The 23923-nt window shown below is 41.5% G+C and overlaps 1 protein-coding gene across 4 annotated transcripts in view; it reads left to right on the top strand.

Annotated features, from left to right (window-relative positions):
• PARD3B (par-3 family cell polarity regulator beta) overlaps positions 1-23923 on the top strand; it is a 614980-nt gene that overhangs the window by 51710 nt on the left and 539347 nt on the right. The gene's annotated exons all lie outside the window — the stretch shown is intronic.

Genomic DNA, 23923 nt, shown 5'->3' with positions numbered 1-23923 from the left:
GGAAGGAGTCTCTTGAAGAGTTCCATTGTGATTTCAACAGTTTCCACCCCACCATCAACCTTAGCCTGGACCAGTGCACACAAGAAATTCACTTCCTGGATGCTACTGTGCGGATAAGCGATGGTCACATAAATACCACCCTATACCGAAAACCCACGGACCGGTATGCTTATTTGCACTCCTCCAGCTTCCATCCAGGACGTACTACACAATCCATTGTTTACAGCCAGGCACTAAAGTACAACCATATTTGCTCTGATCCATCAGACAGAGACAAACAACTACAAGACCTTTTACCAAGCTTTCCTCAAACTACAGTACCCACCTCGGGAAGTGAGGAAACAGATTGATAGAGCCAGACGGGTACCCAAAAGCCACCTGCTACAAGACAGGCCTGGGAAGGAAAACAAGAGAACACCACTGACCATCGCATACAGCCCCCACATAAGGCCTCTCCAGTGCATCATCAGTGATCTGCAACCCATCCTGAACAATGATCTTTCACTCTCGCAGACCTTGGGAGGCAGGCCTGTCCTCGCCTACAGACAGCCTGCCAACCTTAAACAAATCCTTACCAGCCACTACAAATCACAAACCAGTGGCTCTAGGCCTGGAACCAGCCCTTGCAACAGTCCTCACTGCCAACTCTGCTCACATAGCTACACCAGTGACATCATCAGGGGCTCCTTTACCTGCACATCTACTAATATAATATGTGCCAGCAGTGCCCCACTGCAATTTACATTGGTCAAACTGGACAGTCTCTCTGTAAAAGAATAAATGGACACAAATCAGACATCAGGAATGGTAATGTACAGAAGCCTGTGGGAGAACACTTCAATCTCCCTGGACACTTAGTGGCAGATTTAAGGGTGACAGTCCTGAAACACAAAAAATTTCAAAAATCAAATGGAGAGAGAAATCTCTGAGCTGCAATTTATTTGCAAATTTGACTCCATTAACCATGGATTAAACAGAGACTGGGAGTGGCTCGCAGCTTACAAAGGCAGTTTCTCTGCTGTAGGTGCTAATATCTCCCCATTAGACTCTGACAAAGGCTCACATTCCCCCTGTCTGATCTGACTTGTTTTTTTCTCTTTTGATAAGTACTGTTGATACTGGGCCATTTCCACCTTGCTGAATAGACCTTGTCAGCTCTGGCCCTCCATCTTACTGGGACCCCACTCTGTAAATACCCCTCTGAAACCACCCCCCCACTCATGCATCTGATGAAGCGGGTCTTTGCCCACAAAAGCTTATGCTCTAAAATATCTGTTAGTCTATAAGGTGCCAGAAAATACTTGTATTAGCACTGTTGGCAAGACGTGATCAATTAAGTGGCTGAGCTCTTTGTACCCTAAATTTACTTGCTATGAAGATCAGTTTTTCATTGCATGACTTGTTTTCAGTATAAACACTTCATTGCTCATTTAAACTTTTAACATTCTACTAAAAAAGCATTAGGGAGCACGTTAACTTGAGAATTTGAAAATTCAGGTCTTTGTCTATGCAGAGTCCCTTCTCCTCTCCCCAGCTTGGTGTATATATGCAACAATAGCTCCGCAATATGGCTATAGTTATCTATTTAGAAACAAATACCCATAATTGCTGTTTTGAGCACCAACATTTAATGCTTATGGAACTGTCAAAGTTCAACTAATTAGCCATAAAAGGTGAAATGAAATCTTTATTACATATAAAATGTTGTATCCTTCTGCATACAAGTAACGTGGTGTCCACGAATAAAACACTTCAGCAGCAAAACAACATCAAAAAGGTTAAAATGTTTGTGGCTCCTTTTGGTATAATAGCCTAACATATGCATTACAATTCAAGAAACCTTGATTGGACTTGTTTCTGCCTTTTCTGCTTAGTTTATGTGATGTAACTCTGTGTAAGGGATATGCTTTCAGTGTAATATTGTCAACATTCTCTGAATCATATTGTGTTACTAAAAAATATTTTCTGCGGACAGATGAATTGGAGTTTGGTTTAGAGGGTGGTGTTAATCTTCTGTCAGATGAAATTGAGACAATCAAGATGCTCTCCAAAAAGGTAAGGGTCTCAGCCAAGGGAATGTAATAGACCACGTAAACAGGATGATGAGTGGGACAGCAATGACAGAAACATAGGCAATGCTATGTCATACCAACGGTTGATTTTAATCTGTTATCTAGTCTCTAGCAACAGACTGTAGCAGATGGTTCAGAGTAAGTTGTGTGGTGTTTTTGTTTTTGTTTTTCTTTTGGCTCTTTTTTAATTTTTTTTCTTGTCACATTAGGCTTTTTAATCTCATCAATATTTTTAACCTATATATTTTCTAACTATAGGTACTTTCATTTGTGCATTGTAAGGTGGTTTATTACAACACACTTGTGCGTCTTTCTCTGTGGAATCTAGTGTCAACACTGATGTCTGTGTGTCTGTACGAAATTTCACTTTTCTTGAGTGTTGGTGTAAGTCAGAAAGTTTGATGCCAGGCCAGAATCTTGATGTGTCTGGAAGTAACACTGGCAGGAGCCAAACACAAGCATGCTCTAGCCCAGAGGTGAATAAACCTTTTATGCTGGGCCTCCTGGCTCCCCTTCCTCCCCCACCAAGCTGTGGGAGGACCACAGAAAGGGGTGCAGGTGGGAGCGTGTGCTGGCCAGGGGCTCAGGCACTGGGTGAGTGGTGTCGCCTCCTGGGGGAAGCGCTGTGGGGCAGGGCTGACTGCAGCGTCCCCGGGGAGCCTGAGTTCAATGCCAGAACACCCCCACTGCTGGGAACCCGCAAGGCACCACAGGTGCACCTGCCCCTTCTGCCAGATGGGCCCAGTGTGATTGGCTCCCCTTCTCCCCACAACTTCCACTGCATCATCAGCAGAGGCGGCAGAAGCAGAGGCAGCAGAGGGCTGGTGATGCAGCAGAAGCTGAGGGGAGGGAGGCCTATCATGCTGTGCCCCCACTGTTTACAAAGTGTTGCTGACCCCTGCTCTACATGCTTATGTTGGACTGGGGTGAACTGTGCTTGGGGTAATGAAGACGCGCGCCCCCCCCCCCGCTAGCCCCCAACTCCATACAGAGCCCCTCTGACTTTGCCCAGTACTGTTTCAGAGTAGTTCTCAATGGCTTGTTTTCCTTCTTTATGTTTTAGGTCCCCCCTTTGAGCAAGCAGCCAGAACGAGTGCACTGTGGCACTGAGTTCTGTACCTCAGGTGTGGGGAACAGGGAGGGTTGATTCCTGGAAAGGAAGATAGGATTTCCTTGATTGGGAAAAGTTCTGTGGCAGAGAAATAAAGCTGGAGGGAACTTGTACAAGGTTATTTTCTGAATCACAGATGAAAAGGTAGACAAATATTATTCTCTGAAATTTAAACACAGTAGATGGTAGGAGGGAGGCCTAAATAGCTGAATGCCTTAAATATCAAGTCTGATAGATAATAGACTGAATTGTCCCACTAAGGGATAACAAAAACCAGTGTTTGAAAGTTGAAGCTAGACAAATTTAAAAGTGCACATTTTTAATTCTGAAGGTAATTACTCAGTGAAATAACCATAGTGGTAGATTCTTTGTTGCTGGATATTTTGTTATTTGGTTATTTTTCTAAAAGATGCGTTAGTTTGGAGACACATGGTACAGGAGGCATTATCTCTCGTTGAATCAACTTCTGGGGGTGAGAGACACATTTTCAAACTACCCAGAGCGCTTCAGGTCTGGGGAAGAAGCTAATTTCCATGCTGTAGCTTTTCAGACAAACATATTTCATATTGTTGCTTACTTTAGTTCATGCTGCAGTGTTAGAAAATAGTTTTGATTTTGCTTGTGTTGATAAAATCATTTATTATAAAATATGACCTGTACAGAAGACAACTAAAAGGGTACGATACCTGCTGAACTAAAGGTCTTTCGTATGTAGTGTTTCATCAAGTTACAGTACTTATTTTTCTTTTTAAAACATTAATTTACTATTTTTCCTAGTGCATTATTTATACCTTGCATCACTATAGCATGTTTTCAAGTGGATAATAACTTTCTCATAGATCATCATTGTGCAATCCACTTGATACACACACACTTTCTTGGAAGACATTTCATTACTGAAGTTGAAGACTCGATTGTCCTTTGTCCTCATTAGCTACTGACTTAAGTTACCAGGCTTAAGAAAATACTGGAATTAGTTTGACCCAGGTTACTGGCAGCTGCTCTTCAGTTATGGGACTGCACAGATTTTAGTGACCATTGAGGAATCAAAGCAGGTGCAACTGGTAAAGAAGGATACAGGATAAGCACTGGCCATGTGATCACGCTCTTTTGTATTTAAAGTTTTTGAAAAAGTGTTCTAGATGGGTATATCTGTTTCTTCCTTTTATATTTATGTGCAGTCTTCCAAGAAAGGTTCTAAAATTTCCATTTATATTTAATATTATTCCATAACAACCAGTGTAAGTGTGTAAAAGCTTGTATGGTCAGGAAGCCCCTCTAGTATAATTGCAGTATTTGTTGATTGGATCAACAGTGAAGTATCAGGGACTAGGTGTCTTGAGATACTCTTCCTCCACCTTACAAGGGTAATTCGTTCCTGAAAAACTCTTGGCTGAATTCTTGTAAGTCAAAAATGTAATTACCATTAATTTCAATGGGAAAAATTTTTATGCATTCTTGAGCCCCAGAATTTACACGCATTTACACTAAAACACCACCAAATCCCATTAAAATGAACACAATTACTTCAATAGTTAACATTAGTTATCATAACACAACCTAACAAGGCATGTTCCCTTCATTAATTACTCTACAATATGTCTGTTTACCTGCAGAGACAGGGCAATGGAAATCGAAGAGCGACTGGGCGGGTGGCCCAAAACCAGGTAGCTGCCCGTGGCCGCAGAAGTGGGCCGGTGCAAGGGTGTGGGCAGGGCAGTGTCAGGGGCTGGCCACGCAGGGAACTAGGCAGGCACAGGAGGCCCCCAGTTGGCAAGGGCAGTGCCTCGCTCGTGCGGGGCTGTGCGGCGGAGAGACCCCAAATGCAAAGGAATGCCACAGGTGGCAAGCGGTGCCCGAGGCACAGCTGTGCAGGGCGGGCAGCGGCAGAAGCGGGGCCAGGATGGGCTGCTCGCCCAGCAGCCACGTCTCGTGGGAGCACCTGGGAGCCCACGGCCGCTGGCTGGGCTGGGGCGCGCCGCTGCTGCAGAGCTGAGGTGGAGACCCAGACAGCCACAGGTAAAGGCTGGGCTGGGGGCTCTGGGAAACAGTTGCCGGGTGCTGCGGAGAGATGCGGCAGGTGGGATGCCTAATAATATACCTAGATTTCCAGAAGGCCTTTGACACGGTCCCACACCAAAGGCTTTTATGTAAATTAGGTGGTCATGGGATAGGAGGAAAGGTCCTTTCATGGATCGGGAATTGGTTAAAAGACAGAAAACAAAGGGTGGGAATAAATGGTAAATTTTCACAATGGAGGAGGGTAACTAGTGGTGTTCCCCAGGGGTCAGTCCTGGGACCGATCCTGTTCAACTTGTTCATCAATGATCTAGAAAATGGTGTAAGCAGTGAGGTGGCAAAGTTTGCAGATGACACCAAGTTGTTCAGGACAGTCAAAAGCAAAAGGGATTGTGAAGAACTACAAAAAGATCTCAGCAAACTGAGTGATTGGGCAGCAAAATGGCAAATGAAATTTAATGTGGGTAAGTGTAAGGTAATGCATGTTGGAAAAAATAACCCAAATTACACGTACTACATGATGGGGTCAAATTTAGCTACGACAGATCAGGAAAGGGATCTTGGAGTTATAGTGGATAGTTCTCTGAAGACATCCATGCAGTGTGCAGCGGCAGTTAGTAAGGCAAATAGGATGTTAGGAATTATTAAAAAAGGGATCGATAATAAGACAAAAGAGATCATACTTCCCCTATATAAAACTATGGTACGCCCACATCTTGAGTACTGCGTGCAGATGTGGTCTCCTCACCTCAAAAAAGATATATTGGCATTAGAAAAGGTTCAGAAAAGGGCGACTAAGATGATTAGGGGCTTGGAAAGGGTCCCATATGGGGAGAGGCTAGAGAGACTGGGACTTTTCAGTTTGGAAAAAAGGCGATTGAGGGGCGATATGATAGAGGTATATAAAATCATGAATGGTGTGGAGAAAGTGAATATAGAAAAATTATTTACCTTTTCCCATAATACAAGAACTAGGGGACACCAAATGAAATTGATGGGTAGTAGGTTCAAAACTAATAAAAGGAAATTTTTCTTCACACAGCGCACAGTCAACCTGTGGAACTCCTTGCCCGAGGAGGCTGTGAAGGCCAGGACTCTATTGGGGTTTAAAAAAGAGCTTGATAAATTTTTGCAGGTTAGGTCCATAAATGGCTATTAGCCAGGGATAAAGTATGGTGCCCCAGCCTTCATAACAAGGGCAGGAGATGGATGGCAGGAGATAAATCACTTGATCATTGTCTTCTGTTCTCCTTCTCTGGGGCACCTGGCATTGGCCACCGTCGGCAGATGGGATGCTGGGCTCGATGGACCTTTGGTCTGACCCAGTATGGCCATTCTTATGTTCTTATGTTCTTATGCAGCTGTGGGCAGCTGTGTCTTGGAGCCGCAGCCTTTCTCCCGCTGCAGGGCATCTGCATCCCGCTCAGGCGCGTGAAATTGAAATCTGTCCTCATAAATTCGAAGAAATGCCTCATAAGATGAGGTAGGGGTTTTAAACAAAACTCCTCGTAAACTTGAATTCTCATAATCCGAATGGGTGTATCTTGGGGTATGACTGTACACTGCTTTGCCTTTATGAAATTGAAGTTAATCTGTTGGAATAGATAGAAAATACGCTATCTGAGTGGTTTTGATTACCACATATAGGTCACTGATTTTCAAGGTATCAGATCTATATGAAATTTATAATCCTTTTGATTTTTTTACCCCAACTCTTCTGTGTGTAGTTACCAAAATTATAGTAATAGTTATGAACAGAGCTATGTAATCCTTTTTATTTTAGATGAGTGTCGTGCTTCTAGTTGACCTTTTGTTGCCCTACAGCTTATTTTCTCGGTCTTCTTTTGTTTTGGTTGAGAAGGTAGTATAGAAGCTACATTTCTCAGCTAAAATGATCTAAAATGAAAGCCTATCTGCATATAACTTTTAGTTTTGGCAACAGTGATTGTTGTTTTGATGAGATAATGTATAGACCTTCTGCCTCTACTCTCCTTCCCTCTGTCCCCCGGGAATATTCTGTAATTTTAACACTTTTCTCAGCTGTTGACTATTAGGCATCAATGAGAGCTCAACTTGTTTGTACCAATCTTATGAGCATGTTCTGTTTTTCTTTCAACCATTCTTTATTAGTTGAAGAACTGATACTATTGATGACTTGACAGTGATTATTGAGAAGCAAGGGGTGGAGTGAAGGGAAGCCTTCCACTTCAAAAATATTAAATTGTTTTGGCCATGCTCCTGATCTCTTCAGTTTCTGATTTTGCTCATACTAATTTTACTACTGACTGCACCATATTGTGAGCTATGCAAGTGACAAACCAGCATACCTCCATGCACATGATTCTGTGGAGTGTCATAAGTCTGCTATACTGTTTTATTAGTAAGCAGAGGAACAAAAACCATGAAACGTTTACTTTGATTTGCATGATAAGTATTTATCTTTGGGAACTTTTATTTTGCTTGAGAGCTGTTGGAATCTCTCTTCATATAGTACAGGTTGCACCTCCTTTATCCAGCATGCTCAGGACCTGACAGGTCCTGAGCAAGAGAATTTGCTGGATAAGGGAAAGTGTAGGGCTGTGCTTAAGGACTGCTGGAGCACCAGCCTCCAGCCTCCCTCCCTGGGGCTTTGGCCCCAGCCCAGACTCCCAGGGGCTGCCATACGGCTTCAGCCAGCCCCTCTTCACCCACCACCATAGGGCATATGGGGGCTCTAACTTCTGCTGGCAGTAAGGTCCCAGTTCCCCGTGCTGCAGGAGAAGTGGGTGCTCAGGGTCCTGACGCTGCACTGAAGCAGAGCAGATGGGGCTCCAGCTCCTGCTGAGAGGCTCAGGTTCACAACTCCGCAGCAGCATCCTGGCCCCTGTTGCTGCAGTGCAGGTGGGGGGCCCCAACTCCTGGCCCCCCGCTGCTGGGGAGCTTCGGTTCCTGGACACGCAACAGCCTCTTGCCCCACTACTGAGGTACAAGAGGGACTTGGACTCCTGCACCTGTGGCAGAATCTCATCCTGCAGCCGTGAGACATTGTGAGCCGATGCCCAGGTGCCAGCTAAAGGTCTGGGGGGGCAAAGGGGGTGATGCCACACCAGCAGCTACGCTAAGCAGCCAGGGCAGGCTGGGTTCTTTGGTTTGTGTTTAGTTCGGGTACAGCAGCAAGAGGAAAATTACACTTAGAGAGGCTTTAACAGTTACTTTTTATTTATACAAAGATGGAAACAATTTAACTAAGACAAGTGATTAAAGTACAAGTTAGTACTCGTGGTTTTTAAATGGGAGACAACACAATTTAACTTAAGAAAAGTTTTTAGACAAACTAGCTAGCTTAAACTAATACAATTAATGTGTACACAAGAAAGGCACGTTGCAGGTGTGATTTTCACCACTGCCTCTTAGACCTGGTGGAACCAGAGTCTTTCCCTCAATCCCTAGAGGAAAGAAGTGTAATACAGGTGTAATTCTTACCCCTGCCTCCTAGATCTGGTGTGACCCAGAATCTTTCTCTCAATCCCTCTGAAAGAAGTAGATACGAACCAGGCGTCCCCAGTCTCGGGAGTTAACTCCAGACCTGACCAGCAGGTGTAGGTGATTGAAACTCCAAGGGGGGTGGGCTGCCAAACCCCTTTATACCCCTTTTTTCATGTAGGCTTCTTCCTGGTCTCAAGTGGCCAGTCGGGAGGAATGTTTTTGAACCCCAGGTTTCCCAGGGAAGGTGCAAGGCTCAGTTTGCACCTGTGAATTGTGGACGATTGGGCACCTTTGGAGGTGATGGGCGGGGGTTCCCTGTTCTTTCTGGGGAAGTGATCAGGCGTGTCAATCACCGAGATCAGCCAGAAGGGTGGCCGTTAGCTAGCCCATTCACTGTCTGGTTTTTGTGTATAGTAGAGAGGCTGGGCGAGACAGCGCACCTGCGTTCCAAGGACATCAAAGGCTACTTGTCTCCCCTGCTTGTTTCTCTCTCTGTCTCTCCCAGTGGGGGGGGAGAAGAAGAAGAAAAGGCCAAATGGGGGGTTCATGTCTGGCTACAGACATGCATGGGCTCTGGCTCCCAGCTGCGTTGGGGCTCCTGCACTTGCCAGCTGTGCTCGGACAGTCATTTTGTGGTCATGCTGGATGATGGATGGATGTTGGGCAAGAGAGTACTCGATTTGACAGGTGCAACCTGTAGGTTAGATGAACCAGTGCCTTAAATATCAAATCTGATATATTTTAAAAGACTTAAAACTTGAGTCTTTCTTGTAATAAATGTTACACCCATACTTTGATAATGAGAGCTTTAATCCACCCATAGTTTCTTAGTTGCCAGACTGGTATTCCCCGTGGTTACTCAGGCTTGGAGGATAACCTGATCAGTCTCATGGTTCAGTGGGTACTCCCCCTCCTTTTCATTTTGTGTTTTTAAATGCTGCCATTTGTTAGCTTTAACCTGGCATATTAGTCTTAGTACCACGTTCCTTAACAATAGCAGGAACATTTTCATTTTGTTTCTTAATGAGTCAGCACTGAAGCTTGCAATGTATATATGTAGCAGATAATTTCAAAAATTTGACCAGTTTTTATAATGTAGGAGTGTCCCTTTTACGCATTGCTTAAAAATTGTTTGGGCCAACAGTCAGTCCTGTTACAAAGTGGGAACTTTTTGTCCCTGTTCAGCAATGAGTTTAAACAGATTAAAGTCAGACATGTAATCCTACTGAAACTCACTCTTTGATCCTGACAGACCAAAATAATTTAGTGCAGAAGGTCTGCATCAGAGTTGTTTTTGTGATACCTGGCAACTTGACACTGTTACTAGTGTTTCCCAAGATACCAGGCCAGGTGCTTGTTTGGTGTAAATGAGTAGAACTGTGCCAATATATAAAGATGAGGCTCTAGTCCACTGTATTGCTAATATACTGGCCAATTCTTAGAGTGGAAGGTATTGGTCTTCAATTACAAATGTGCTATTTCCCTTGGAAACTGAGACTTGCTTCTGTTCAAGGATAGAATTTGGCCCTTGGATATTTTGGCTCAGTAGCATCGTAGGTTGTTTTTTCTTCCAATTTCCATCCTCTCTTGTAGTGAAACCTTTCCCTTTGGATACACTGAAATAAGATAGAAGGGCTCTTTTTTTTAAATCAGGTTTTTCTTTGACCTATTTAAACAGGAAATAATTGAATAATATTCTTTCATGCAACCAAGGTGAAATATTTAGCTGCTGCTGCAGCAATTAAGAGGCTGCAGAGAATTTCTAGGCAAATTTAATTTTAAAAGTTCTAAGGCATAGTGCGGTGAATGAGCAGCAGGATCAAATTTTGTATTCTTCTCCTACATGTCCATGTATGTCGTAAGTGCTCTTTGTACATTTTAATAAGGAAGCTGCTGTATATTTGAATTGATTTTAATGGCAGTTAATAATGTGAAACTGGACATTTGATTATTGAGGGACACAGTGAAGGAGAGGTGAGAGAGAGAATTGTGAATGGAAAGGCAATATAAAAGTGCTACAACATGATCACAGCTTTCTGCCCTGTCACTTTTAAGTTAATAAGTGGGGGAAATTAGTAACATTCAGCCAAATAGGTTGGGATGCGAGGTGAAACCTGTCAGTAGGGTGGATCAAATGGCTGACTAATGGTTAAGGTTAATTAGACTTATTGCAACCCTGAAACAGTGTGTCTAGGCTATACCTATAATTTTGTAATAGTTAAACCTTAAAAATAGGTTTAATAGTTAAGAGCTCCATATTAAACTGGTAAAAATCTGCAACATATGATTTTAATGCTACAAAATTGCTGTCTCTGCACTATACATTTTTCATATACACCTAATGTTAGTTCATCAGTCTGTTAAACATTAAAAGTGTCACTTATTTTTTTTTTTTTTGAGCATAGATTATTAGAATTAATCCTGAACTGTGTTTTATATTTTTCCCCCCCTCTGGAACACCCTTTGTTTTTTGTTTTCTTTTTTGTTTTCATATATTACATAATAAACAGTTAGGGCATCCAAGCAATTTTAACTCTGTCTTTTGGTGACTCCATACACTATCCTTGTGATTTTTGGTTAAAGCATGTGGTGCTTGTGGTCACAGATGAATGCCCAGTCTTCCAAGCTAAACACATGTGCATATCTGATCAACACCCTAACAGCTAGGAGCTACAAGGTTCAAATTCCATGCACTGATCATCAGAGGCCTGGGTGCATGGGAGCCCATTAATGAGTGAGTGCTGAGAGAATGTAGAGAATGGTCAGTGCTATGCTGGGCTGATGGTGTCTGACACCAGGAGTCAGTCACCACATCAGGTCATCGAGGGACATCTATATAGAACACATCACCAGATATTGACAATACTGGGAGGGATGAGCAGGAATGCGGATGAGTGGCTCAGTCAGGAAAGAAAGTAACTGTGAGATGCTTCCCTGGTGGATTGTATTTTCCAATAGCTAACCTTAAATTCTGACTTGCTGAGGGACAATCTGCGCTGATGGATACATTTGCTATGCCCTACGAACTCTCTGTAAATCTTTCCATGAATGATGTACCCAAATATTTGATGGCTAGTATCCAAACAATATTGTTAAACTTATACACCTAAATCTCAGCAATTGCGATTATATATTATATTTATATTTGTATACTCTTAAACAGAACTTATACATGTGGAAAATCCAAGCATGATACCCAGAGGAACAGAAGCTTTCGCAGTCCGTGTGCTATGTCTGTTTTTTAACAGTCACTTCAATAAAATCTGAAGTATGACCCTTTTTTCATTATTATTATTATTAATTATTTATTTGCCATTCTTTGGTACACAGTTAACATCTTTATGGTACTCTAGAGCAAGGTTGAGCAAACTTTTATGTTGGGGCCCCATTTTTTGTCCTTGCAATTATCAGGGCCCCCCCATCCTGTTTAATGTAATCTAAAGTGGTGGAAACTTTGGTTATGTTCATATGGAAAAAAGCCCACCCTTTCAGCATGTATAAGAAAAGTCTGTAGAATGTAAAAACTTCATTAGTCTGTATAGAAGTGTGAATACACATACTTTAAAAACAGTAGCATATTTCAACATTTTTAATGAGATGGATGAGCCTGAGACCCAGCAACTGATCATGCTGCACCCCCTCCTTATGACATTTCATTCCCCCCACACACACTTTGCTCACTCCTGCTCTAGAGCATCTTAAGGGACAGAGCAGAGTGTCCACTTCAACTTTGCTTTTACCTCTTTTTTTTATTGTTAGAGCAGCATGAAGTAGCTGAAACCTATACCCCACTGTTTGCCTCTTACCACCTGATCATGCATGGCTTTGCTCACCAGCTTCCTCTTCCAACCGTCTCTGAGTTGAAGTGATGCAGCAACTAGTTACCCTTGGAAACATACTTAGAATTAATGGCCATTTTCAAAATCAGCAAATAAAAATATTCTTAAGACAAGTTCAGAGTAATTGACCCCTTTCAAAAGGTTATCACTCTTTCTTTGGTTCCATTAGAACTAAAGCTATAGCTTACCTTACTTAAGATATTGTCTTTAAATAAATAGGCCACTGCCTTCCATTGTGGAAGAGAAGTCCTCAGAGAGCAGCTTGAAGTTCTCTTGAAAATAATGGGCTTTGAAGAAATAACTTTTGTTTTTGAAGAATAATGGGTAGGAAATTACCACTGCCCCTTCATAAATAAATGTAGTCTACACACGTTTAGTTGAAACATTTGCACTATTAACAGAGAGAATTTTGAGGGAGAGAAACAATCTCTGACACCAGATGCTAAATTCTTAAAGGACTACTCTAATATTAATTTGAACACTTAATCTAATTTAGCCAATACATGAATTCACACACTTAATTCTGTACTCAACTTTCCTCCATGGCTACAGTATTTTATTCTGTACACTTAAACTGTGACTGCGATTGAATTGTTGCTAAGTGAAAACTCCACCGGGACTATGGCACCATAAGAAGTTTTTTAATTTTCTGATTATGAAAATAAGTTTGAGTGTATTTTAACAGAAATGTAAATGAACAACAAATGCTTTGGACTGTCTACACAGGAAACTTAAATCTACATTTCTAAGGGATATAGCTATGCTGACATAATTTCGAACCATGGTAGATTTGACAACAACTGGAGTACTCCTGAGGTCAGCTAGAAGTTTTGTCCAGTGACAGAGTGAAGTGGAAATTTACAGATGACTTGTACTCTAGGTGGGGCGTAAGGGTTTAAGTCAAGAAAGTCAATGGAAGAATTAGCTACTGTCTCTTGGACAGGTGGATTATCTGCTCCAATTGGAGACAGCTTCCTGTCAGTGTAGGTATTATCTTGGTTGAAGCACTACAACTGCAACAGGATCACTGCAGTTGTGATACTGTGACAGTGTACCTCAAAGAAATCTGGAGCCCCCATATCCATCCTGATGGTTTTTTTCATGCAAAGGATATCTGGTGTGGTACCATTTTAGAAGTCTTCACCTGTTGAACATGAATAATCTTTTGGATTGTGTATGAAGTATTGCTATACTTGTTTTTGAAACATGTTGCAACCTTTCAGTTACAACAGAGTAGTTGCCCTCAGTAGCCAGATGGTGTTACTCGCTCATCAACACAATCCACTGTCCACAAGACTTCTTGGAGGAGGCATGTGGGGTCAACTAATCCAGGAGTGAACAAACTTTTTACATCAAGCCCCACTTTTCAGTCCTGCAATTAGCTGGGTCTGCCCCAATCTGTGGGAGAAACACAGGAAGGGGTGTGGAGGGGGCACTTGGGAAGGGGATGGGATGCTCAGGAAAGGGGAGCTGGAGGGCTCCAGGGGGTGCCCAAAAGGAGGGTATGTGCGGGACTCAAGGGAACTTATGACTATGGCTTGTTGATGAGTGGCAGTGGCACCAAGCTGAATGCAGCCCTGCAGCCCCACAGGCAGCGCTCACTTCCCAATGGTGTCTTGGAGAACTCCTGGGGGCCAGGGTGACATGGGCTGCAGGGACCAGTGCTGCTGCCTTACCAAGCCATGAATTTGCTGGCTTGGCCCCGCCTCTTGAATAGGGGCCTCTGAACATTCTGACTGGCCCAGCAGCAGTAGGGGCAGTCCCTTGGTGATGCAGTGGTGGAGGCCATAGGGGAGAAAGCAGAGGGCTGGGGAGGCAGTGGAAGCCACACGGGGGTGGGGCGGTAATTGCACTGTGCCCCCACTTAAGCATGTTTCAACCCCCCACACTTTGTGCCCACGTGGAGTGATCCACAGTAAAGATCTTTCCAGCAAGAGTGACATCACTTTGCCCCTGCCTTTTTTCTGCTCAACATCTGGATGAATGTTTGGAGGACAAGGACTTTTGAACTGGCAAAAGGTGGTCCTGGGCTAGAAGGTAGTCCCAGCCTGTGTACTGAGGAGCTGTTACCTGTTTGTATCCATCATGAATCAAGCAATGTCAGGTGAGACATTGGTTGATTCAAATCTTGCTTGATTTACAGAACTTAGACAGTGAATTTATTTTTATTTTATTTTTACTTTTTAAGCTTCCAGCTCTGATCTCTCTGCTTGCTACTCGTAATCTGTAGTTAATATTTCTGTTTTATAGTTTACCTAAGCCATTGTGTTTTGGTTGAAGTCATTAGAGAAATTTCAGCTCAGCATAAGCTACTGCATAACAAAAAAGCAGTCTAGTAGCACTTTAAAGACTAAAAAAATAATTTATTAGGTGGTGAGCTTTCGTGGGACAGACCCACTTCTGTCCCATGAAAGCTCATCACCTAATAAATTATTTTGTTAAAGTGCTACTGGACTGCCTTTTGGTTTTGATAGTATATAGAGGAGCACGGCTCTCTGAAACCATTGCATGTTCACTACCTTCCTTGTCACAGTGGTAAACTAGGTAATGAACTGACACTGGCCAGGCTTAAGACAGTACAGCTCTGGGGGTGCAAATTTGGGGAATTGTGAAGAATTGGCTGGAATCTCCCTACTGCTGGTTCATTGGCTGGGAGATCATTCATATGACAGTTGGGCATGTCCCTGCCTGTGGAGGGACATGTATGTGATGTGCCTTTCAGAGGCTTGTACCTCACATCAGTATTAGTCTGGGGCAAACTGCAAACTTGTGGTTTGTGGTGGGCTCAGGAGTCCCACAGTCTAGGTTGCAGTTGCTGTGTTACTTGAGTGTAGACCAGTGGTTCCCAACCTTTTCCAGATGGGGACTCATTTTGAGAATTCAAGAAGACTTGGTGACCCAAGGCAATTCAAAAATATATGGGGGAGCGGTGAAGAGACTGTAGGATCTTGCTGGGGAAAAAAAATAGGTTATGAAAATCATCTTGCCTGCTTGATCATAAGTAATATGAGAGCATCCAAAAAGCAACAGGATCTCAGGTTAACTAAAGTTTGTAAATTTCAAATGTTTGCTGTGATAAAGTTCTCTTCAAATGTCAAACAGAAATCCTTCTATTTCATTTTATTTTCAAGTAGAATTCACAGTTTATATTAAACTACCCCAACTGTCTTTATAGCATGTGAATAAATACTTCCAACTTTACAAGCTTTAGACTAATAGTGACTGCTGTGTGGAGGATGTCTGAGAACATAAACTTTACATCTCTTCTAGTTATAAGTAGTACTGTTATTGAAAATATCACAGAAATAGCAAATTAAATATTTTTTAAATTCCTAAAATTGGATGGTACTGCAAACAGTAGGTGTTACTATGAATTATAATTCTTGGAATTTTACCCAGTGTGCTCCTGGCTCCAATTTAAAAAAACAGCAATAAAGAAATTCTAAACATTTGAGTGGATTGCATTACGAGAATTTTGTGATGAAGCATTATCATAGTCACCAGGTAAATCTTTCATACAGTACAATTTCAAATATTGTAAAATAGATGTATCCATTCTTGGGAATATATGAATTGTTTACTACACTCTGTTTTAAAATGAATATATTTATTAAAGATAATGAGCTATTGATTTCTAATCTGTTTTGAATGCTCTCAAGGAGGTGGCAAAATAAAAATGTTTCAGTATGGAAACTTTACATGCCTCTGATAATCCTGTGCCATTTTTATTTGTGGTATATGCAGTCTTCCTTGTAGAAGTCCATTAACTGTCAGAAATGGTATGGTTTTTGTCACCCTCTTCCATATAAGCTAGCCATAATTTTTTACTCCTGAACAAAATAAGAGGTTTGAATTAACTTATATAAGATCTTCTTAGTATGTGCCTGTTTTTTTTCCCCAATGCTATCTTCTCAAAAGAAGATCTTCCCTATCCAGTTACAGTATTTCTCAGTTTTTGTGGCTTTTATATCTTCAGAGCCCTAACAACATTATCTAATCCTAATGCACAGATAACATAAAAGCAGTCAGGTTTTTGGAGCTCCAGGGTAGAACATTCCAAAGGATCTTTTCACCTTTTTAAGGTAAGGGAGCTAACAGGAGGTTCCTAATATATAGGCATGTGTAACTGACAAATGTGGTGGTTAGTTTTGTATGTGTAGGCATAGGTGGATAAATCTAAACGTTCCTTAGGATGAGTGAATGCAGAACTTCAAACAATGTTACAAGATATGGATGTGTGCTAATAAAGAGAATTTTAACAACTAAATAAATAAACTCAAAGGTACTAATCTGTCCAAGGTAGCCACCCTCCTCCCCAGTAGAGAGTTTTATTGTTAAACATAGTATGATTACTTAGATTTGCATTATGTATAAAACCCCTAAGTGGTTGGTGGTGCATCTGTACCGGTTAATGTATCTTGTGATTGGTTAAATTTAAAGAGGAATATGCAAATATAAAAGACACTTTATCAATGTACAAGTAAAATGGCAGAATTCTGTTTTAGTAATGGTAAAGAATATTTAAACCTTTGTTAGCTAATCCGGTATCACTTAAGTCTCTAACTTGTCATCGATTCTTACTGGCATGTTAAAAGGAGATGCCTATAAAATGTCTTTTTGTTGAATTCATTTTTCCTTGTTTAGGTTAGTTTCCTTGTTTACAGCCAGAGGTATGGACTAAGTTAAATGCCTGTCCTAGGGCATTTATTTGTAATAAATGCAAATATTTAAAATATTACCCTGTAGGAGTTCTGATTAAACCAAATATGGTCATGCTGATGCCTTTGGGAATGTTGCTAGCTAGTGAATGCCTATTAGTATTAATTCATTTCAGTTATGGCTGTTGTGATCCATCACACTGTTAAACAATAATAAATACCACTTCAAATACTTTTGGATGTTTTCAAGTATTTTAATTACAACAGAATATAAAGTGTTCAGTGCTCATTTTATATTTTATTACTTTTTTGTTCTTTGTAGTAGAAATACTTGTATTTTTGACTGCTCCAATACAAGTATTGTAATGAGGTCTTTTTGTCATGAAAATTGAACTTACAAATGTAGAATTTAAAAAAAACAAAAACAAACCCTTATTCAAAAATAAAACAGTGTAAACCTTTTGAGCTTACCAGTCCACTCAGTCCTACTTCATGTTCAGGCAATCAGTCAGACAAATGAGTTTTGGTTTCAGTTTGGAGACGATAATGCTGTCTACTTCTTTACATTGCTCCCTAAAGCATGCTATTGGTATAATGACTTAGTTGTTTATAAATAACTGTCTCAAGTGTTTATCTTCAGATATTCATTTCAGTTTTAGTATGACCCCGTGGATGAGAAGTTAGATTTGTTGGGGGTCTGGGGCCTCTAAACTCAAGGGGGCCTGGGGTTCAGTCATTCTCTGAGAGGGCATACTTTCATGCTCCTTCTGTCATATTCTTCCACTCTGTTTCCATTCATTTCTTTAGGCAAGCAACAACCCTCCCCACTCTGGTATGTGAAGCTGCTACCCCCGCTAACCATGGATTGACGAGAACTTAATTTTTTTCTTTGGTTGATGATTTTTAATGACCTATCCTGGTTTTAGCTTCCCTGTACCTTGTATCTGCTCTGTATATTCTATATAGAAATTTTTGTGTAGTAAGGAAACTGTGTTTGTCTTGTACAGTCGCCCGCACACTGCATGGTGGCTAAGAAGAGACCTGCCAGGACTTCACTGTTTGTGAAAGAAACCCTGTGAACTACTAATGTTGAGAAGCCTATGATTTTTGGAGTTGCTTATATTTAAAAAAAAACAAACAAACTGATGAACATTAGAATAAAAGTGGATTAGAAGTGAACTGATTATTTGATTTCCAGTTGACAGCTCTGCCCTAAACTACTGCTGACTCGGATTTCAGTTTTTTAGAACACTGTTGTATAGACTAGTTAAAAATGATTCTCCTACACATGGGAAATATTGAAGTAATTAAACACATTTGGGTTTTATGCATAAATTTTCTAAAAATAACTGTCTCTTTCACACTAATCTTTCATGTCTCTAATTGGGTTGAAATGTGTGAAAGGGAAAAAGCTTTGATAGGGAACTATTTTTCAAAGAGTAGCATAACTACAGTGTACATACAGGCATTATTAGATATGGTTTGAAAAAACTTCAGTTAACAAGGAGCAGTAGCTTTTGTATTAATATCTGTTGCATACATTTGAATAAAAAAACCTGTTATTTCCAGATTGCTGTAGCTTTCACTCATGTGAAAAACTTGGACATGTCTCATTTGAGGGGAAAATAACGGCATCATTTCAGGAATGAAGGGAAAAGTTCAGGTTCTATAGTCAGCATGTCAGTCACTGTAGTTTCTCCTTCCCAGATGTTCATAGTTACATAACATTGTTAAATGCATTTGTATGGGGTTTGGTTAGTTCTTGCCTTTTTTTTTTTTTTTTGTATAGTAAAGAGTAGCGTATAGCGTTCTCTAGTCCAGGGGTCAGTAACCCCAGCACAAGTGCCAAGATTGGCATATGAGCCAATTTTTTTTTCTTCAGCACATGAGACAGTAGCTCAGCCTCGCTCCTCCGCCGCCATGCTGCCTGTGGATGAACAAAAGACTGCATCTTTATTTGTTAATGAAGCTGTTGTAAGTAGGACTATTAGTGACCTTAAAAATTATCAGTAGCACTTGAACCCTGCATAGAAGTCAAAAGGTCACATTTCTGCACTCCACCTTGGAAATGTTGCTGACCCCCTGCCCTAGTCCATTCAGTGCTTGTCTCTAACAAATATAAGCAAAACATGCTCCACTTACATGGAAAACCATACTGTAACATGTAACATTAGGAGTATGTAAAATAATCAGTGTGTCACAATATTGTTGTAGTTGCGTTATTGCAGTACAGTGAAGACAGAGGTTGAAATCTTTAGACTATAATGTCAGTTCCTCTTATTACCATATTACCTGTTTGTGTGTGGCAGAAATGCTAAGCAGTTCCATATGTAAATCAAGAGCAACAACTTCTTCCATTTTTAAATTCTCATTTTCACCAAGCAGGAAGGTTCACTGTGTTTCCAGAAACAGCTTGTCATTTGCTTCATGAACTTGTACAATGCAGACTCAACTAGAGTTGTCTTTTCTAGTCAGTCTCAGAGGGAATTCTGACCCTTGTATGCATTTTGGCCCAAAATGAGATTATGCTGAAATGTTGGCAAACTGCTTGAAATGTACTTCCCAATCCCCTTCAGAAGAGCCAAAGGTACTTCATAAAACTTAAAGGACAATAAATCCAGATGATTCCCACTGTGCAAATTCTAACTGATAACATTTGATCTTCACATAACTTAATTTCTTTTCAGCCAGTTCCTCTAATCTTTAGCTGTTCTCTGTTGAAAAGAGGTGGTCTGTAAATTACTGCTCCTAATAGAGATTTGGTTTTAGTTGTAGGTCTGTAATTTGTCAACATCACATCTTCATATACTTTGGATCAGACAGATGGGTAGCTCTTTAAAGGATTTATGAGTTATTTATTTTCAGTGGTGCTATCATCCAACTATGCCTTCCTTTTGCTTTTATTGAATTAATTTCTGTGCTACAATTTGATACCGATTTCAACATGAGGCAAGAAGTTCTGATTTACTAGATATGGTATCAACAGCACATATGAGTGTCTCAGAAAGTAAGTCAAAAATCCCCAGAAACTTACTTTATTTAGCATATGTTGTATACATTATAAATTAGCTTTCAACCTCAAACAGTTTTGGGTTATGGTGGATAAAGACTTTAAGATTTTATATTTATCATTTAATGTAATTCATATATCAACAACACATTATAAAGAAGCCTTCTAGGTGGCCACTCAACAGCAAGTAGGATGTCTTCATGCCACCCTCCTATTTGGGAGTCCGCTAATGGCTGATCAGTCCGATTTTGGAGCCACAGGTCTTATCACCGAAGAGGCAGGTATTAGTAGCTGTTGGAGGGGCGCAGGGCAGTTTTTGATGTTCTTTTCTTTTTTTCCACCTCTCCTTGACTGCACTGCGGCAGGACGTCTCAAATTGCATCACCCCCTCATGGATTACTGTTCTCTACTGAGGACAGTCTTGGACAAGGTTCTCCCAAGTGTTGACACAAATGCTGCACTCTTTCATGTGTGTCTTCAGCATGTCTTTATATTTCTTCCGCTGGCCCCCAATGATCCTACACCCTTCCTCGAACTTGGGAAAACAGAATCTGTTTTGGGAGGCGTTAATCAGACATCTGAACCATGTGTCTGGCCCGACAAATTTGTTGATGAATGATGATGGCTTCGATGCTGGTCATGTTTGACTCTTCCAGGACACTAGTGTTCATGCGTCTATCCTCCCAAGAGATATTTAGGATTCTCCTGAGGCAGCATTGATATTGTTCAAGTGCCTTCAAATGACTCTTGTATGTTGTCCAGGTTTCACATGCATTCAGTAACTTTGGAACAAAGTTACATACAAGGAGCTTAGTCTTGGTATAGATGTCCCTGTTCTCGAAGATGATGCTGGGTTTGTGTATCAATGCTGACTCTGGCAGAAAGAGGACTTCCAAAGTATGGGAAGTGCTCCACATTTTCCAGCAGTTCTTCATTGACTTCAATACAAGGTACATGAGGTTATCCTGTCAGTGAGGGTTGGTGGTGCACCTTGGTCTTTTTGATGTTCACTGTGAGGCCAGGATTCTCTTATGCTTCAGCAAAGGCACTTAAGATGATCTGAAGAGCTGCAGAGAAAGAGAGCAGCAACCATGTTGTCATCTGCATAGTGGAGCTCGTGATTGAGGTTGTGGAAGTCTTGCTTTTAGCCTTCAGTCTCCTGAGATTGAAAACCTTCCCGTTCATTCTATAGACAATCTTCAGGCCATCTGGAAGCTTGCCATCAATGAGGTGAAGGGTCATGACAAGGAAAATGCAGAACAGTGATGGGGCAATGATGCAGCTTTGTTTGACTCCTGGTTTGACCTCAAAGGGGCCTCTTTGGGATCCATTGTTACTCAATACTGTGGCAGTTGTGTTTTGTTGTGAAGCAACCTCAAGATGCTAATAAATTTTTTGGGGCAGCCGATCTTTGAGTGGTCTCCATGGTGCTATGATTGATGGAGTAGAATACTTTCATCATGTTTAAGAAACTCATATATAAAGCTTGGGGTTTTCACATTTTTCTTGCAGTTGCTGGGTGGTAAAGATCATGTCTGCTGTTCCTCAGACCAGTTAGAAGCCACACTAGGATTCTGGGAGAATTTCTTCTGTGAGTGGCAGGAGTTGGCTTGCAAGGATTTGAGCTAAGATTTTTCTTGCCATTGCCAGAAGGGGGATGCCACAATAGTTTCCAGAGTCTGACTTGTCACCATTCTTGAAGAGACTGACAATCAGTGTCTCTGAAATCTTGTGGCATGTGCTTCTTATTCCAGATCTTGAGACTCGAGGTGAAGTTGTTCGTGGTGCTCTGGCCCTCCTTCTTTGAAAACTTTGGGAATTCCATCTACTCTGGGTGCCTTGTTGCACTTCATCACTTTGATGGCAGGGTAGGAAGTGTTGCAAGATTGTCCCTAGGCAGTTGCTGAGAGATTTGGTCAAAGGATTCTAGAACCACAGTGGAGGAGCAGTTTGAGATCAAAATAACATTCTCTCCAGCGAGAAGCAATGGCTTCATTCTTTCAAGATTTAGGTACCATCCTTTAATCTCATGGGATTGTTTCTGTGGTTTTTTTTTTTTTTTGATCCATAAACAGCTTTGGTGGTATAGAAGAAAACTCTTATCTTTGATGTTTGTGAGATACTGGAGTTCTTGCACCTTCTTAGTCTACCACTGGTTTTCCAGAGTCCTTGTTCTACATTGGACTTCTGCCTTGGCACGTGCTTCTTTTTTATTGTGCAGTTGATGTCACTTTGCCAGGCCCCAAAGGCTTTCCTTTTTGTCTCAATCAAGTGCTCATTTTCCACATCATTCTCATTGAAACAGTTTTGATGTTTCCTGGACTGGTAGCCAGTAGTTTCTCCACAAGCTCCAATGATGGCATTTTTCAGTTGACACAAGTGTTCTTCCACATCTTTAGGGTGTACTGTTGACAGCTTCCTTAGAAGTGCTATCTGGAAGTCACTTCGTCTGATGAGGTACTTCAGGCCTTATACGTTAATCTTTCGACAGATTGGTTTCCTCTGACTTTTCTGTTTTGGTGAAATCGTAATCACCATTGTGGATCAAATAAGGCGGTGATCAGTCATGGCACTTGTGAGAAGGATATCACACCCATCCTGAGTGCAGGTGATGACATAGTCTATGAGGTGCCAGTGCTTCGATCGAGGATGTTGCCATGAGGTCTTAAATTTTGGTTTTCTGGCAGAAGAGGGTGTTTGTGAGCTCATCTCATGTTCCACACATTTTTGTAAGGAGCAGCACTCCATTGGAGTTGCTGTTGCTGACTCCTTTTTCCCCCAATTGTAGTCTGACAGAGATCTGCCTCTCTTCTGATGCTGGCATTGAAATCCCCAGAGAATAATCTTATCTTCCTAGGGGATGTCTTTCAGGACTGTGTCCAATTAGGTATAGAACTTCTCCTTTATGTCCTCTTTTTGGCGTGTTGAGTTGGTGCCTAAGCACTGATGACAGTTTTTGGCAAGTTTCCAGCAAAGAGTCATAAGATGCTCCTTGGTGTCAACAGGGACTTCAGATAGGATCTTTTGTCAGTGCATTTTTGATGGCAAATCCTACTCCATGAGTTCGTTTTTCTTCCTTTTGGGGCTCCTTTCTAGAAAAGCGTGTACCCTCCGCTTGCTTCTCTTAGCTATCCTTCGTCTGGTCTACATGGTTCTGCCAGGGCAGCTATCTCGATGTTGAATTGTCACAGCTCACTGGCGATAATTGCAATGCATCTTTTGAGTTTCCTACTGTCTGGGTTGTCTATTAGAGTAAGAATATTCTATGTTCCAAAGTTTACTGTTCAATTTCAGCCGCATAGAGGTGAACCCGCTGGACTTGGTTATCCAGCTGGGGGGAGAGGGGGTTAAGGTGGACTTTGTTTAGGGCACCCCTTTTCTAGCCCCCTCCCCATGTGGGGTGAGCAGAGCAGATCCTAAATAGGGCTGTTCAGTTGTGGATGCAGCATCTAGACAGTTCTACCATCTCAGTCATCAAAATAGAATAAGTGTTATGTACATTTACTGCCTACGTGCTGGCTTATGATGAATAGTTTCCAAATTTCACAATTCTGCTCCTGTTGCCATTTGCCATAGGGCTTAAGTTTACGAGAGTAGTACCCAGAGGAAGAGGTCTGGGCATGATTTCTTTTGATGGGGTGACAGAACCTGTTGCACTGCAGCCAGCACAGAGTTCTTGACAGAGAGAAGGCTCGGATCCAGTGGCATGGGATCCATGATGATTGAGAGTCTCCTGTCCACTGAAGCCG

Source organism: Carettochelys insculpta, chromosome 8 (genome assembly GCF_033958435.1).
Source record: "Carettochelys insculpta isolate YL-2023 chromosome 8, ASM3395843v1, whole genome shotgun sequence".
Lineage (NCBI taxonomy): Eukaryota > Metazoa > Chordata > Testudines > Carettochelyidae > Carettochelys > Carettochelys insculpta.
This window is presented reverse-complemented; position numbering and strand designations above follow the sequence as displayed.